The sequence below is a fragment of the Bubalus bubalis genome, chromosome 19, assembly GCF_019923935.1.
Source record: "Bubalus bubalis isolate 160015118507 breed Murrah chromosome 19, NDDB_SH_1, whole genome shotgun sequence".
NCBI classification, from domain to species: Eukaryota; Metazoa; Chordata; class Mammalia; order Artiodactyla; family Bovidae; genus Bubalus; species Bubalus bubalis.
Window position 1 is genome coordinate 23,965,415 of NC_059175.1, and position 17,668 is coordinate 23,983,082.

The following is a 17,668-nucleotide window of genomic DNA, read 5'->3' on the forward strand; positions in this document are numbered from 1 at the left end:
GCATTTTCAAACCTAAGGAAAGTTTAGCTGCAATTTCCACTAGTAACTGTTCACCTTGAAAGGTATTAATTTTCTATTTATTGGATTTTGATGCAAGTTGAATCCCATCTTAGATCATAACTGTCCAATAGAACTTTGTTTGCTGATAGAAATGTTCAATAGTCCGGGTTGTTCATACAGTATCCTCTAGCTACATATGCCTATTGAGTGACTGATATGTGACTAGAATGACAAAGAAACTGAAATTTTACTGCTATTTAGTTTTCATTAATTTAAATTTAAGTAGTGGCATGTGGCTCACAGACACTGTATTGAACAGAAAACTCCAGAAAGTCACTTGCTCATGTCTATTCTCAGTTTGTGTTTTGTAAGCATATAGGTGTAGAGAAGAGGATTTATAAAACCAGCTCTGTTTTCCTGAATGTTTTCAAGGATAAGAATTCTTGTTTTTCAATTTCAAATGGACATTAAAAATCATGATAAATGTATACTAAAGTAGTAAGAAGACTGAAAAACTTGGGTACATGTCGAAGCTTTCCAAGTTTTGTAGTCTCAATCAGTAACTAGATAATACAGTTTTCTGCTTTAATTGGCATGGATGCTTCAACTCATGAGAGTTCTCATCTCTATTGATGAGACTAATTACATTGTTATTTGGCAGATGAAAATATCAGACTGGATTCCTATATTTCAGAACTCAGAAAATCGATTATTTCTCATTGATAAATCTCTTATAATGTTTTCTATTTTTGTACAGGCTCTTTCTAGACTGGGAAGTTCTACATAATGCAATACGCATTCACTAAGATAGCTATCTGAAGCATGTGGGAAAACCAAGAGAACAAATGAATGATAACTCATTGTCTGTCTAGACAATCCCACAGTGTTTGGCCTTGCCAGAGTGCCCAGTCCCTGATGAAAACACATACGTGAGGTCCCCAGATGATATCCCACGACTGTGATAATTGTCACGTGCCTGTTTATTTTTCCCTTGAGAAACCGAAGGAGTGAAAAGAAAAAAAAAAAAAAAAGATCACAACTAAACAAAAGCATACCAATAACAGGAAACTGTTGGTGAGAAATACCCTGACGTTCCTGTAAATTCACGTCACCAGATTCCCCAGGGACAAAGGTGCATGAACTGCATGGGTAAATAATTATGATTTAATACAGAGTCCTTGCTATGCTGTTTACAATAAGACAAAAAAGAATTGTCTCTGGAGACACAAATAAGCAAATAATAGAAACATATCAATATAATCAGGAAGTGATGATGCTGTGTCTAGGTCAGCTACTGAAAACAATCTGTAATCTATTAAAATATTGGGTTGGCCAAAAAGTTTGTTAGAATTTTTCTGTACGATATTAAGGAAAAACCCAAATGATCTTTTTGGTCAACACCAAAATCCCCTTTGGAATTGCAAACAGTACAAGGTGGGACCTTAAGGGGAAGAGAATCCCTCAACCCCTGGCTGTTTAGAAATGGCAGAGAAAATGGGATGCTCATCTTCGAGAATTTTCTGAAAAGGTTTCTGCCTCATGACACCTGTTTGCAAGGTTTTATTCCCATAATGAGAGAGGAAATAACAGTCTCCTTTCTTCTTTAAAAGGATTTCCAATTGGAGAGTAGTGTCAACTTGAAAATATACATGCATGGTGCATGCATGTTGCGGCTAAGAAAAGAAATGGATGGCCTGGCTTCAAGTGCTCAACTGTGCTCCCATGTTTAGGGCCTTTCCTCTCTTTTTATTATTTGTCTCTTTTTATTTTATTTATTTTTAAAATATTTATTTATTTTTGGTAGCCCTAGGTCTTCATTGCTGCATGTGGGCTTTCCCCAGTTTCAGCAAGCAGGGCCTTCTCTTTGCTGTCGAACACAGGCTTTTCATTGTGGTGGTTTCTCTTGTTGTGGAGGACAGGCTCTAGGGCATGCAGGCTTCAGTAGCTGCTGCTCTAGAGTGCAGGCTCAGTAGCTGTGGTGCATGGGCCTAGCTGCTCCATGGCATGTAGAATCTTTCTGGGCCAGGCTTTGAACCCATGTCCCCTGCATTGGCAGGTGGATTCTTAACCACTGGACTACCAGGGAAGTCTTAAAGGATGTTTTTCTTGATAAAAATGAGGGAATCATAATTTTCTATTTTTTTTTCCAGAATCTACTTCTGAAAGATTTTTTCAGAATCTATTAGGTAGAAATCTACTTCATAAAAATCATTAAGGATTTTGTCTAATAGCCTGCAGAGAATTCTAAAGTTTCACTGGGGAGTTTGGTGGGAGGCAAGAATTGAAAGAGTGAGCAGTAGTGAGAGGCAGCACAAAATTCTCACCTGAAATCTCTCTGCTTTTTTTCTGGGTAATAGGGTAATTCTGGAAGTCTCATTACTTTTGATTGCTAGGTAAATTGGTAGCTAGGTAAAAACTACTTATTCTCAGAGTCTAAGCAGATTTAAAAATTTACCCAGCTGTGCAGTCAAAGGTAACCTCCCTTTGAGGTTACCTCCCTGCTACCATTTCTCCATTTTTAAAAGATTCTGTGGCAGGTAGAATAATGAACTCCCAAAGATGTTCATCTCTTAATCCTTGGATCATCACCTTATATGACAAGATAGATTTTGCAGATGAGATTAAATTGATTAAAGATCTTGAGATGGAGAGATTATTCTAGATTATACAGATGGGTTCAATGTAATGATAAGGGTCCTTATTAGCATCAGAGAAGTAAATGTGATAATGGAAGCAGAGAGAAAAAGAGATTCGAAGACCCTATGCACTGCTGGCTTTGAAGATGGAGGAAGGAACCATAAGCCATGGAACTCAAGGAGTTTCTAGATGCTGGAAAAGATGAAAGACAAACTGCTCCCTCAGAACCTACAGAAGGAATGCAACTCTGCTAGCACCTTGACTTTGGTTCAGTAAGGCCCATTTTAGCTCTCTGACATCCAGAACTGTAAGATAATACATTTCTGGTTTTTTTTGAGAAAAAATCATTATAATCATTTGTTATAGCAGCAATAAGAAACTAACATAGATCCTTAAGGTGCTTTTACATTCAATGGCAGCATTAGGTCTATAAAATTATTTCTCTAATACAGACTACTAGGCTGTACAGTAGAATCATTTGGACCATGTGAAAAATACTAAGGCCAGGGCTTCATCTCCAGTGATTTAGATTTAAGAAGTCTAAAGTGGAGGCAGTATGCTGGAATTTTTATACAAAGCTGCCAGATGATTCTGCTGTTCATCTAAGGATTAGAACCCCATTGTTAAAGGACTACCTCCTTTGTATGTTCTCTTGCTGTTTGCACTCAGGAAACATTCTTTGGATCAATAAATACGAAAGAGTCCTTTCACTGTTGCCAGGGCAGGAAAAAGCACAATCTGACCTCTTTGGTCTTTGATGATGCATTTGATTTTTTTCTCCATCAGAACAAGGTTCATCCTCTGGGAGTGGATAGTGGATGCCTGGGAAGCAAAGCCTCCTCTGTGTCTCAGTTTCTATTCAGATGCAGCCAAGGATGACTCCCCCAGCCACAGCTCCTTCCAACAAGATTTCTGGCACTTGTGATGAGGTGTGGAGTGACATACAGTGTACAGCAGGGATGATGTCTCAGGATCAGGGAGTGATGCACAGAAAAGACCCCTCTCCCCACTGGGCCTGCGTAGTTCTTGAAAGAAAGAGGCAATTACTGCTTGTAAATCCCTGCTGGCTCTGCTTCTAGTGACTATCATGTAGAAAGTCTCATTGGTGCCAACTGTGCTCGAATCCGGGCTCAGCCACTCATTTTAATAGTAACAGCTCCCCCTCCCTGTCTACTAGGCACTAGGCTATTTCACATAATGATGATCACATGTAATCATCTCAACAACCTCGGAAAAAGACTGTCATCATGATCAATTTTACGCTGATACATTTTAGGTTTTACAGATGCTAAAGCTGAAGTCTAGAGAGGTTTGAGGAAATTAACCCATGGAAACACAACTTGAAAATGATGAAACCAGATGTTGGGTCTAAGCTTGTGTGATCCAAAGGCCAGGTTCTCAGAAAATTGGAGGAGACAGTTGGGCGTGGCGCTTGAGTGATCCTGGACCAAGCCACTGTTCCTTTGGAACCCAGTTTCCTCCTGTCAACGTGGGAGGCTTGTGAAATACTCAACATCATGCCCCAAGTTTTCTCCAGTTTGGACCTCCTGCAAATCCATGCACCACATGTTCAATCTCTTCTCTGTGGCCAGATGCAGGGATAGGAGAAAATATTCACCTCCTCCCAGGCAGCATTGACAGGAGTACAGTCTCAGGCATCCTTTCTGCTCAGAGAAAGGTTCCCGGAGTCCCTGTCTTTGTCTGGAAATGCAATTCCCAAGGAAGTTGGGAAGCTGGTTTGTTGGCTGCATCTTTGAAATATATTTGTATCTGATCACTTCTTATCACCCCCATTGCTCCCACCACCCTCATCTCCTGTCTGGCTTGTTGTAATAGTCTTTTAACTGGTATCCTTGCTTCTCCTGAGCCCCCACAGTCTTCTCAACATGGCAGACATAGATCAGATGACAGAATTACCCTGCTCAAAACCTTCTAAAGACTCTCCTTTTTTCACTGAAGAAAAGCCAAGGCTTTCAACATGGTCTATAAGGTTCTATCATCTGCCCCTTGCCTTCACCCCATTATTCCTCTAATAGGATGACTTCTCTACTTAAAATTTCAGCCTGTTCCCTCTCAGCAGTCCTATTCCTTTTTCCTTAGTTCTTATGACTTTCTAACAAACAATGAAAGTGAAAGTTGCTCAGTCTTGTCTGACTTTTTTGACTCCATGGACTATATAGTCCATGGAATTCTCCAGGCCAGAATACTGGAGTGGGTAGCCTTTTCCTTCTCCAGGGGATCTTCCCAATCCAGGGATCGAACCCAGGTCTCCCGCACTGCAGGTGGGTTCTTTACCAGCTGAGCCACAAGGGAAGCCCAAGGGAATCCTAGCAAGCAATATAGGCTACTTATGTTTATTGGTTGCTATCTATATCCTCCTGATAGAATGTAAGCTCCAAAATGGAAGGGCTTTTGTTTATTTTGTGCATGGATATATCACAAGAACTGAGAATAGTGCCTGACACCACATAGGGGATATTCAATAAGTATTTGCTAAAATCAATATTAATTGTTACATAGAAACACACATCTGTATGTATATAGAGTTTATATTATAAGAAGTAGATTTAAATATTTATAAGTGTGTGTGTTAGTCGCTCAGTTGTGCCTGACTCTTTGAAACCCCATGAAATGTAGCCCACAAGGCTCCTCTGTCCATGAGATTCTCCAGGCAAGAACAGTGGAGTGGGTTGCTATTTCCTGGGAGTGGGTTGCCATTTCTTTCTCTAGGGGATCTTCCTGACCCAGGGATTGAATCCAGGTTTCCCGCATGCTGGGCAGATTCTTTACCATCTGAGCTGCCAGGGAATCTCAGGGAATCACCAGGGAATCCATATTATAGAAATATTTTTATAATATAGTATAAAGTATATTTATTTATGCCTACCCCTACCTCTTGGGCTTCCCTGGTGGCTCAGTGGTAAAGAATTCAGCTGCCAACTCAGGTGACGTGGGTTCGATCTCTGGGTCCGGAAGATCTCCTGGAGAAGGAAATAGTAACTCACTTCAGTATTCTTGCCTTGAGAATCCCATGGACAGAAGAGCCTGGCAGGCTATCGTCTACGGGGTCACAAAAGTCCAACATGACTTAGCGGCTAAACAACGACAATCCCTACTTATACTGAATTAAAGAGGGAGAAGGAGAATAGCAGGAGGGGAGAAGAAAGTGTGGAGAGGGAGAGAGTAAGAGAGCGAGCAAGAAGGGGAGATGGAGAGGAGGAACAACCCTCTTAAAGTTGTTACCTAAGGAACGTCACACTCTAACAGCACATGCCTTTCAAACCATAGCTTTCAACCCCTTAACTACTAACCCCAGTCTCCTGCCCTTGAATATTTTGGACTTTCATATCTCCATTTAGTTGTTTCAGATCCTCCAATATTGGACCCAACTGGTCTCTGTGGCTCCCTGGATATGAATCTCATAAGTAGCAGGCATGATTTCAGATGCTGTAAAATGTGCATGCTGAGCTCTCAAGGACTGTAGAGTCTTCAGCGCTCTACTATCCTCTGAATTCTCTATCAACCTCTGCCTGATCCCTTACAACAGTTACAGATTTCTACTGGGTCTTGTCATCATTTGGGCATATATTCTCTCTCCCTGGGGAGGAAGGAATTGAAGCAGCTGGCCTGTGATGCATTTTCTCTCCCTGTTACTGGCAGACGCTCCCAAGGGAAGGAAGGAAGGCAGGTGACCTGGTTGAATCTCCTTGTCAGCAAAGTAACCAGATCTTTGGGAAATAGACTAGTGGTATTTCCTAGAAGGAGAGTCTTTTCCTATAGATTTCACTTAGAAGAATGTCTTTGGTTTGCCTACGGAAACATATCTGGGATCTATAGGTTTATGAAGCATGATTCCCTGGAAAACGTCTTATCAGCTATACAATTTTCTTGGGTATACAATGAAGATATATCATAATCCCATGCTCCCTGCTACGTAAGGCAACCCACAGCTCTCGCTTAGTAGATTTATTGGTGTTGGGCCTGAAAGCACATATCTTGAGAGCCCAGACCTCTCTCCATTTAGTCTCTGCTTCCTGAAAGTTGTATTCTTGAATTATTAATAAAGCTTGATATTGGGTAAGATCTCTCATTCTTATAAGTTTGATTGAAAATCTAATCCTTTGTACTAGCTCAATTTCCTATTAGACCATAGTGTCATGGGAGGTCAGAACTATATTCAACTCATCTCTGTGGGCCTGGCATTGTGTTTTTTTATATGCCAGCTGTTCAGTGTATAAATATAACACAGTATTCTAAAGGATTGAAAACTGATGTAAAATGTAGGAATATAAATTTACACAAAGGGAAATGACACATTTGCTAACACTCTGACCATTAGTGTCTCTTTCTCCCTGCATTGGGTATAATACATTTTAAATGTAAATGCAATTTATTTCTTTATTAAATTCAAGAGTTCTTTACATTGATGTCATGAAAATTGTAAGATGGTTAGGGCATTTAAAAGTTTTTCCATTTAAGTTAAATTATAGGGATTGTAAGCATATTTTGAATGCTGCTTTACCATTCTGGTGCATAGGAGGTCATCAATCAATGGTTGTATTTAGTAGTGCCAATTTTGACTTTCCTCAGCCTTTACCACATTCGTCATTTGTAGTTCAAATTAATCCCCATGGAAAAAGGTAATTTATATCTTTAATGAACAATACAGCTTGTTTATGCATGGAACCTCAATTTGTTTCATTGTAGTTGTGGATCTAAGTATGGAAATTCTCATCTTCATATGGGGCGAAACCTCATAAGTAAGTATGGGTTTATGTGTTGTGTTTGGGGGTATTTATAGGTGCCATATACTTCAAAGTGTCTCCTTTATGCTTATAATTGTGTCCCAAATCACCAACTCAACTGTCACTCCTTTATAAAATTAAGAGATTATTCTTTTGTTTCTCCAGAGAAGGCATCTGTAAGCACTCAAGCGTAATCTAAAGAGTGCAGCCTAAAATCACAATGACCTGTTGACAGAGTTTGTAATTTCTCTTTTAGGTTTCCCCCCAAGGCAGAGCCTTAGAAAAGGACTCTGATGAAGGCAGTTTATTTGGGGTGTGATTACAGGAAGGTAGAAGGAGATAGAGGAGCAAGTCAGACAGTGAAGGGGGAAAAGTCAATGAAAATCATGTTAGAGAATTAGTGCTGCTGGTAACCCGGCCTCCTTCTAGCTGAAGATTGTCTAAGGAACTGTGAGAAATGCACATCAGGATTAAGTGAAAACCAAGGACTTCCTCTGACATCCATCCTTTGGCTGTGAGGGTTGCCCCTGGGGGTGTTTAATCTCTGGATAACCCAGGACACCAAGCACAAAGGCTGAGCAAACACAGGACAAGGTCCCAGGCAGAGAATAGCAGGGAGGGAGTCCCTGAAGTGGGCACGATGGATGGGACACCCACTGCACGTGCAGATGCAAGACCCTGGGCATCACCAGTGTCTGCATTGGTTAGTTTATCCTGTGATCTAGAATCAAAGTATGAAAGGACAGAGCAGAGATCAAGTGAGTTGTTTGGGAGAGAGAGGATAGGATGAAGAAGAGCAAAGTGAAAAAGCATTGAGATGATAATTCCTTGAAGACAGAAAATCGAGGTGCGTTTCAGTGTGGGGAGCTCTGGGTCTGAGAATCCTGGGAGAAGGAACTAAAGATCATGCTTCACAGTTGACTGGAACCTGCCTTGACTCTTTGGGTACTTCTGAACTTTGTCAACTTTGTCAACATAACAAGAGAATAGGGTTATGCAGAAGGTAAGAGTTTTATGAACTCTCTCTCCCAGCTCCACCACTACTGATTTCTCACTTAGAGGGATCATGCTTCATCATTAGCTTGCTTGGTTCCTTAGTGCTCTTTTCCATGGGCTCTTTGGTACACTTGTGTGGGGACAGGGTCAATTGTGTGAAACCTGCCTTTCCGCACCATGGCTGGGCAGGGGGCACAGCTCCAAAACTTGTTAACAATTCACATCCAACTTGTTTTTGTCATTTAGTGCGTAAACTTTCAGGGTGACTTAGATCTTATGTAGGTTTTTCCCCAAAAGGAGTGTAGGGTTTTATTTGTACTGATGCATCTGCATGTTCTTGTGCCTTGTGCTAACTTGCTATTGAATGTCTGTTTGAAACTTCTACCCAAATCCTGCACAAGATTTCCTACCTGAAATTCAGCTGTAGACTTATAAGTGGTTTACTTGCCCTCCACTCTCCTTCCCTGAAACTTTCCCTACATATTCTCTACTTTGTCTCTAGATTAGTCTTTTTCTAGCAGAACTCTTTGGAGAAGGAAATGGCAACCCACTCCAGTATTCTTGCCTGGAGAATCCTGTGGACAGAGGAGCCTGGTGGGTTACAGTCCATGGGGTCACAAAGAGTCAGTCATGACTGACTGAGTGACTGAACAACAAACAACAAGCAGAATTCATATCACTCCACTTTTCTGCTCAGAAATATTCAGTGGTTTTCCAGTGTACATCAATTTAAGCACACATTTCCAAGCCTAGAAATCAACATTTTTTTTTCTGTAATAAGGCTCTAATCCAAGCTTATCTAAATGTTTCCCACTACGTCCCACTGTCACATAACACTAGAGATTATAACCCACCTCTCGGCTGTTCATTCCTAATCTGTAGACTTTGTTCAGTTAGCATACTACTTTTCTTGAATTATTAATTTGTTGTTCACTTTTAAATTGTCTTCACAAATTTGTCTTTTCCAGAATGTTATATAGTTGGAATTATATAGCAGGTAACCTTTTCAGATTGGCTTCCTTCACTTTGTAATAATGCATTTACAGTTTCTTCAAGTCTATTCATGGCCTGATAACTCATTTCATTTTAATGCTGAATAGTATTTTCTTGTCTGGGTATAACACAGTTTATTTATCCATTCACCTATTGAAGGACATCATGATTGCTTCCAAGTTTCTGCAATTACGAATGAAGTTGCTATAAGCATCTGTGCACAGGTTTTTCTGCGGGCATAATTTCCAGTTCCTTTGGTTAAATACCAGGGAATTTGCTTGCTGGATAGTATTGTAAGAATTAAGTAGTCTTATCTGTGGGGGAGGTGTTCCCAGATCCCCAGTGTATGCCTGAAACCTTGGATAATACAGAACCCTGTGAATACTGTTTTTCCTACACATGCATACCTAAAGATAAAGTTTAATTTATAAATTAGGCACAGTAAGAGATTAATGACAACTAATAATAAGCTAGGACAATTATAACAATATACTATAATAAAAGTTTTGTGAATGTATCTCTCTTTCTTTCTCTCAAAATATCTTAAAACTTAATGCCTTTTCCATCCTAACTAAGCACTTATCAAGCACTGCAGCCATAACTTGTAGTTTGAGGTTCAACAGCAACCCTAGCATGAATTTCTTTTTCCTTCACAGCTTCACTGATGGAAGATTCACTTTTACCATAGATCTTAGCAACCTCAGTGCATAATATTTTCTCTTTTCTTAAGCTGAGCGTTTACACCTTTTCACTTAAAAAAAAAATCACTTTACATTTTCACTTAAAAGGAAGCACTTTATGGCATCTCTTGAGCATATTATTCAAATTGCCAGCATCACTACCCCTGTTCTTTGGGGCCATAATTAAGTAAAATAATACAATCACAGTGATAGAGCAGCTGAGATAATTGAGAAGACTCTTTTTGTTTAGTTACTCATTTGTGTCCAACTTTTTTTTGACTCTATGGACTATAGCCCGCCAGACTTCTCTGTCTATGGAATTTCTCAGGCAAGAGTTGGTTGCAATTTTCTTCTCCAGGTGATCTTCCTGACCAAAGGGTCAAACCCACATATCCTCCATTGGCAGGCAGATTCTTTACCCCTGAGACACCAGGAAAGCCCCAGCTGAGAAGGCTACTAAATGACTAATGTACAGGATATGCTCAGAGAATATGCTGGACAAAGGGATGATTCATGTTCTGGGTGGGACCGAGCTTTAATCACACTACTCAAAATGACCTCAAATTTTAAATATTAGGAATTGTTTATTTCTGGAACTTTCCTTGTAATATTTTCAGACCATGGTTGAACATGTGTAACTGAAACAACAGAAAGAGAAACCCCAGATAGGGAGGACTACGGTAGTTTAGTTTTGTGAGAAACCTCTAAAGACAAAACTACTGCGTCTTTCAAAGCGGCTGCATGTTTTTCCATTCCCACCAGCAATGTATTAATATTGAGAGTTGCTCATATTAATATCAGAGAAGGCAATGGCAACCCACTCCAGTACTCTTGCCTGGAAAATCCCATGGGTGGAGGAGCCTGGTAGGCTGCAGTCCATGGGGTCACAAAGAGTTGGATATGACTGAGCGACTTCACTTTCACTTTTCACTTTCACGCATTGGAGAAGGAAATGGCAACCCACTCCAGTGTTTTTGCCTGGAGAATCCCAGGGACGGGGGAGCCTGGTGGGCTGCTGTCTATGGGGTCACAAAGAGTCGGACATGACTGAGCGACTTCACTTTCATTTTCACTTTCCACTTTAATGCACTGGAGAAGGAAATGGCAACCCACTCCAGTATTCTTGCCTGGAGAATCCCAGGGATGGGGGAGCTTGGTGGGCTGCCGTCTATGGGGTCACACAGAGTCGGACACGACTGAAGCGACTTAGCAGCAGCAGCAGCAGCAGCAGCATATTAATATTGCTCTACCTCGTGTTGCTCTACCTTCTCACCAGCATTGGGTATTGTCAGTGTTCTGGATATGATCAGTCTAATGAATGTATGTGTTCATCGTGTCTGACTCTTTTGGACCCCATGGACTGTAGCCTGCCAGGCTTCTCTGTCCATGAAATTCTCCAGGCGAGAATACTGGAGTGGGTAACCATTCTCTTCGCCAGGGAATATTCCTGACCCAGGGATCAAACCCAGGTGTCTGGCATAGTAGGTAGATTCTTTACCAACTGAGCCACCAGGGAAGCCTAATAGTATATAGTGGTATCTCACTGTTTCACTTTGCATTACCCCATGACACAGGATGTGGAGTATCTTTACATACACTTATTTGCCGTGTGGACATTTTCTTTGGTTAGGTATCAAGATTTTTGTCCCACTTTTTTAAGGTGTCCATATATTTTATTTAAAAGTACATAGAGTACTCATTTAAATTCACCTATACTCATTGTATAGGTGTATATGCATAATGAGTTAAATTCAAGAATGATCCCCACTACATTAATGATGGTTATCTTCAGGTGATCGTCAATTTCTCCTTGTACTATTACATGTTTCAATTTTTCTAATAAAATTATATTCTTTTAACCAGTCATTTAAAATCTATTTTAATTATAAGGGAGAAAATTTCAGTGTTATTACTAGCTATTTCTATTTTCTCTTTTATTAAAGCTTCCCTCGTGGCTCCGATGGTAAAGAATCTGCCTGCAATGCAGAAGAAGCAGGAGAACTGGGTTCGATCCCTGGGTCAGGAAGATCCTGTGGAGAAGGGAATGGCAACCTACTCCAGTATTCGTGCCTGGGAGAATCCCACGGACAGAGGAGCCTGGCAGGCTACAGTCCATGGGCTTGCAAAGAGTCAGACACAACAGAGGGACTATGACTTTCACTTTCACATGTCTTTTGCTGTTTTTCTAATAGTATGACAATCATTCTTATTGACATATTTCTCCTTTCAATAAAAAATATTTTTAGTATTAAGATCACTATAAACAAAATTGTAAGGCTACTATTGACCTATTTTTAAATCAGATTATTTGTTTTCTTATCATTGAGTTTTTAGTTTTTTGTTTATTTTGGATAATAGTTCTTTATCAGATGTCTTTTGCAAATATTTTCTCCCAGTTCGTGTCTTGTGTCTAATTCTTTTGATGGTATCTTTCAGAAAGCAGTTAAATTTTAACAATGTCCAGCTTGTCAGTTATTTCTTTCATGGACTGTGTCTTTTGCATTGTATCTAAAAAACATCAGTATACCCAAAGTCATTTAAGTTTTCTTCTACATTATTTCTAGGAGTTTTATAGTTCATCTTTTACATTTAGTTCTATGACCCATTTTGAGTTAATTTTGTAAAGGATGTAAAGTCTGGGTCTAGATCCATCTTTTCTGTTTGTGGATGTCCAGTTGTTCTAGCACCATTTACTGAAGAGACTGTCTTTGGTCCACTGTATTGCCATTGCTCCTTTGCCAAAGGTCAATTGACTATGTTTATGTCAGTTGATAGGTCTATTTCTGGATTCTCTACTTCATCCCATTGATCTGTTTGTCTGTTATTTTGCCAATACAGCACTGTCTTGATAGTAACTTGATAGTAAGTCTTATAATTAGGTAGCCTCTCTCCTTCAATTTTGTTCTCATTTAGTAACATGTTGGCTATTCTGAGTCTTTTGCCTCTTTATCTAAACTTAGAATCAGCTTGTTGATATCTATAAAATAACTTGCTGGAATTTGATTGGGGTAAAATCAACTTTCTCAGAAATCTAGAAATTAACTGAAAGCTTACAGAAACCTGTGGATCATTAGTAGATAAAAATGACTGAATCTCGGTAAGAAAAGTGGTGTTTGTGGCATTTAATGTGCCCTATTTTCAGCCCATGCTCCCTAGTTCGGTGGTAGCTTTGAAAAATCACAGTCTGCATGCCTGGTACTAGAGACAGCAGAAAGGAGCTTGAGCTTTTTCAAAACCTCATTCCCAAAGAACTGTTATGACTTGCTTTGCTTTATGGTTCCCTGGAAGACCCTAATCAGAAGACTTTTATTTGAATTGAGCTCACCCAAGGCTCGGAGAAGGCAATGGCACCCCACTCCAGTACTCTTGCCTGGAAAATCCCATGGACAGAGGAATCTAGTAGGCTGCAGTCCATGGGGTTGCTAAGAGTCCGACACGACTGAGCGACTTCACTTTCACTTTTCACTTTCATGCATTGGAGAAGGAAATGGCAACCCACTCCAGTGTTCTTGCCTGGAGAATCCCAGGAACGGGGGAGCCTGGTCGGCTGCCATCTCTGGGGTCGCACAGAGTCGGACATGACTGAAGCGACTTAGCAGCAGCAGCAGCAGCAGCAGCACCCAAGGCTAAAACCCTTTCTCTGGGTCATTTGTTGAAAACATTTAGAAACAAATACAGGTACTTCACAGGTGCCTCAGGTGATGGATAACAAGACAAACAAGAGATTAAACACAAGTTTAAATGAATTATCTGAACATAATTCCTATTTGCTTTCTTCATTGAAGAATGAATTATCCATAGGTGCTTTGAAAAGCTCTAACACATCCTGAAAAATCTAGACAACCATGTGCATATGTGGGGCCATGTACACACTTATGAATGATGCTAGAAGATCCTGTGCCCTCACCTTTGGTTGACCTTGAGGCTCTGTATAAGTAAGGAGTAAAGGCTAAGGCAGAGTCATACGCTGCCTGGTTGAATGTGGAAGACAAACTTCAACCTGCACACAGAAGCCCTCGGCAAAGATTGGAGATTCATTTAGGAATTTGAGAAATTCTCCATTCAGTCATTAGTTGATTATAAAGCTGAGTAGAGACCTCAGTCAGACACGATTGAAGTGACTTAGCAGCAGCAGCAGCAGCAGAGACCTCAGTGGTAATCCTTGACAAAGAATACATATTTTATAGACTTAGTTCAGAAAAGTCACAAGACGAACAACTTCAACAAGCAGCAACAACAAACCCTGGTGGAGGGGAGTGGGGATCTGATTTCCAGAGTTGCCACATTATATTATTGGAAATGTCCAGGTTTCAACCAAATGTATGAGACATACAGAGAAACAAGAAAGTCTGACTTATACACAGGAAAAAAGCAATTAATCGAAACGCTGCTTCTGAGAGAGGGAGAAAAGCCTTGACTCTCTTGTTATGTACAATCCTTTGAATGGAAACCAATTGTCTCAGGAAGTAAAGGGGAGAGTCCCTACCCTGGACTGCAAGCCTCCTGGAGAGACAAATTTAGTTACCCTAGAAATGGGAGCTAACAGTTTTCAGTCTAACACTCTTTAGCTTCCAAAGTTCGCTTTTTAACCCAAATTTTAGTTTCCTTTGCTTGGAAAGCCCTAACTGTGTAGAAAAGGAAAAATATTTTCTCTACTGCTCTGGAGTCATCTGACTGGCTAAGATGACGGCCAGCCCAAGGAATGCCTACAAAGATGTAACAAATTGGATGATGCTACAGTTTGATTTGTCCAGGATGGTCCCAATTCATACATGTTGTAGCTCAGTTAATGCTTATTGATGATTTTAGTGCCTTCTTTCATTTTAAAAAATCTCCCAGTGTAATAATTAGTTATGCCAACCCCCCACAAAACATTAATGGTGCCTGTTTAGCTGTAGGAGCATGAAGGAAAGCAGGAGGCGAGGGGATGGGGCCTGGGTACCAACTAATTTGTCAACCAGAGTGAGTCACACATTCATAGATCTGAAGTTTCATTTTATACGGCAGTATTCAAACTCGATCCCATATTTCTAAAGCAATTGAATAAGTGACCTGGGAAGGGAAATCTAAGCTTCAAAAAATTATAGGAAGTCGATAAGATTCAGCTAAAGAGAATAACAACGGAAATTATACAAAATAGTGAAGAAATGAATCAGCGCTGAGTCACAGGTAATAAGAAAAAAAAAAAAAAATAACCCTGGTCCATTTTGGAAATGTGAATCAGAAGAGGAAGAAAAGAAAAGGAAACAATCCCAGAGGAGTTTGGCTTTCAGGGAAGCTCAGGAGTCAGTGAGTATTGATTCTTACCTGTATTTATCCTCAGGAAACACTTGGATATTAATGATGCATCCAAGGAGTATTATCCGAACTAAGCTCCAGTGTTGTTGAATCTAAGCCTTTTGCTGTTCAGTATGGGGTGGTGAGATGTTGAGGAGCTTACCCAGGGCTTTCTTGTCCAGAGATTTCCTTCAAAGATCCATGAAAGGGCTTATTGGTGGCAACATCTCTGAGAGGCTCTCATTAATCTCATTTGCCTCTTGGTTTCTCAAGCATTTTACCCAGATGTCTACTACAGATTTATCACATTAAGTTGTTTCTATCAAGCATCCTCCTGATGCTCTTACAGGACAGGGCTGAGTCTTATTCACCATGGTAATGAGTATCTCAAGATTTGGAGACTGTCATACTGAGTGAAGTAAGTCAGACAGAGAAAGAGAAATACCATATGACATCCATTATATACGGACTCTAAAAAGAAATGATACAGATGAATTTATTTACAAAACAGTAACAGACTCACAGACTTTGAGAACAAACTTATAATTACCAGGGGGCAAGGATGTGGGGAGGGGATAGTTTGGGAGTTTGGGATTGACATGTATACACTGCTATATTTAAAACAGATAACCAACAAGGACCTACTGTATAGCATGGGGAATTCTGCTCAATGTTATGTGGCAGCCTGGATGAGAGGGGAGTTTCAGAGAGAATGGGTACATGTATATGTATGGCTGAGCCACTCTGCTGTGTATCTGAAACTATCAAAATATTGTTAATCTGCTCCTCAGGTCACTTGATGTTTTAATTCAGCACAGTCCCTTGGAATCTGCTTCTAGGGATCCTATGATGAGTCTTTTTTTTTTGTCCGGGCACTTAAATGTTTCTCATTCCCCTGAGCTAAGTCTGCTTTCTGAATTAGCACACATGAACTCATTCTCATTCTCTTTCTGTTGCATTCTCATTCTGCTCAACTCTCTCTCTCTCTCTCTCTGTCTTTCTCTCACACACTGTATCTTTCCAAGTTAAGACTTCAAGGGTTCGCTCTTTTCAGATTACTAGGGTCATCCTTTGAAAAGATTATGGCTTTCTGAGATTTTATTTTCTCCATCAGTCATCAAATACGCACTCTACCACTTATCCAAAATTATAAATCCACGAGTCACATACCTTATTTGAAATTGTTTCACTATTTATAAAGTGAGGAAAATAACACCTGCCCCCTCAAAGAGTTATTGTGAGGAATAAATTGACTTATATTCATGAAAATAGTATTCAAATAATTATGTTATTACTCTTTTTGGTCAGGGAATCCAAAGAAGCCTGTGTCTGATAAAAGCATGAATCGTGTTATTGAAAAGGTTAAAAAACAATTGCAACAAAACATATCAGCCAGGTGGAAGTTGGTCCCTGTGAAAGGCAGCTTTGGCTTCAGGCAACAATCATAGGTTATTTAGTGAACATCTAAAGGCTGGGGCCATTGGACAGTGTTTGGTGGGTTGTCAGAACAGCACTGTACAGATGGTGGGAATGTAATGAATACATTCTGCCCCTGTGGATATTGATGATGGTGGTGGTCATGATGATCACATCAAAGGTCATTGCATTTATGAAGGTTGGTGCATAAAAGTGGTATCGATGTTTGCAAACATGTAGCCATTTTTCTAATGATGCTCTCTGGAGTTCTTCTCATGTCTAGATTCACTGATGAATGGGCAATTATTTTCCACTGATCTGGTTCTACTCTTTGGCTTTCCAATTTCCTGCCTCACTGCAGAGCTAATCAGAGGATACTTGCAGTGGAATTGAGCTGGTTGGCTGAACACCGAGCCTGACAGCTGTGTCTGGAGGGTCACAGGCAATTAACCACACAGCTCTCTTTCGATGAACCAGTTTTTCAGGGATTCAGTGATGGACTGACATCTTATGAAATAATCGTGTGGGTTTGGCCAGGGAACAATGGGCTACCTTTCATGACTCAAGACACATGACTACCTTGACAATACAGTCAAATTTCCAGGGAAATAACCAGATGAGTTTTAGAAGAAAGCCAAGGGAAACAGGATAGACACCACATCATCAAGCAATGCTAATCCACAGTCTTTTAGACATCTCTGGTGGCAATTAAAGCTCCTGGAGAAAGTACATTGGGCTTCTCATGATGCCAGGGTACAATTTAGTAAGTTACTAACATGTTTCAATAAATTAACTAAAGTTTGGGTGACAGTTACCATCTGGGGACTAGTTTTATTTCTGCCTTATTTTAAAGTAAATGTTTCTCCTGGGGTACAACAAGGCTATAATGGTAATAAAATAATCCTTGGTTCAGCCTCCACAAGC